Genomic DNA, 1,424 nt, shown 5'->3' with positions numbered 1-1,424 from the left:
TTGACCTCCATGGGTGCTAGACTTCTGACCTCTATGTAAGCTTGACTTCTGACCTCCATGGGGGCTAGACTTCTGACCTCCACGTAAGCTTGACTTCTCACCTCCACTGGAGTTGGACTTCTGACCTCCACGTAAGCTTGACTTCTGACTTCCACTGGGGCTGGACTTCTGACCTCCACGTAAGCTTGACTTCTGACCTCCACTGGGGCTGGACTTCTGACCTCCACGTAAGCTTGACTTCTGACCTTCACTGGGGCTGGACTTCTAACCTCCACGTAAGCTTGACTCATGACCGTCTTGGGTTCTTTGACTCCTAACCACATCATCTTACTGACCTCATGATCATGCACCGTATCAACAGCCATTATATTATAAAATATTATTCAATATACACCGGATGATTGATTAAAATGAGTTCTTTATTTGACACTTCTTTTTGTTAAAAAAGCATGATTTAATGGAATTTTTTAGTTGCGAATACAAATAAGTGCCATGAGCTAGAATGGAATAGGGATGACAATTTCATCCGAACCCGATAGAGGATCTGACATCCGACCCGAATGGAGGAGAGTATGGAGGAACTATCAATACCCGATACCCGACCCGAATACCAGATTAAATAATATATATACATATATTAAAGATTTTTTTGTTTCTAAAATCAACTTACTATTTTTTGTTGATATTAGTAGAAGACTATATAGATGTTTAATTTTTTTAATTATATATATATATATTTTTTAATAGGTTGTTAATTTTAATATGTTTTTATTGAATGATAATAGTTCGATAGAAAGAAGAAAAATTACATGCATAGAATATATCCGGTCCTTTAATGGGTATGAGTATATCCATTGGATATCCTATATCCGATGAGTATGGATACGGAGGATATAGAATCCGATCCGAATCCGACCCATTGTCATCCCTAGAATGGAACGTGTTGTGGGTCCCTCTTACATTAATGAGTGAGGGATGATGGATTTTTCTAAGCTATTTATTCTAAAGTCCATTTGTGATAAAATAAATAAAGGGTTTTGATATAAGTAGCCGTCAGAGAATACCAGAAGAAAAATATAGAAAAGAAAAAGGAAGAATGGAGGAAAAAAAAAAAAAAAAAAAAAAGAGAACATGCAAGAAAGAAATTTGAATATTTTATTAGCGAATCTTCTTCTACTCTTGTGGAATTCTGGTACTTTGCCTGTGACGGTCTAGGTAACAAGATTAATGGTTGGATTGTGGTTTCTTCTTCCTTTTTCTATTCCGCTTGTATAAATGCCTCTAGTTGCTTTTCAGAGAAGAACTTAGAGTATCCATTAATTTTATTAGAGGAAGATTTAAGTGAACTAAGGGTCCCGTGATTTTTTTCTCTCATCTGAGAGTTTTCCATGCTAAAATTAATCTATGTCATTATTTTCTGCTAT

This window comes from Zingiber officinale, chromosome 3A, assembly GCF_018446385.1.
Source record: "Zingiber officinale cultivar Zhangliang chromosome 3A, Zo_v1.1, whole genome shotgun sequence".
Lineage (NCBI taxonomy): Eukaryota > Viridiplantae > Streptophyta > Magnoliopsida > Zingiberales > Zingiberaceae > Zingiber > Zingiber officinale.
This window is presented reverse-complemented; position numbering follows the sequence as displayed.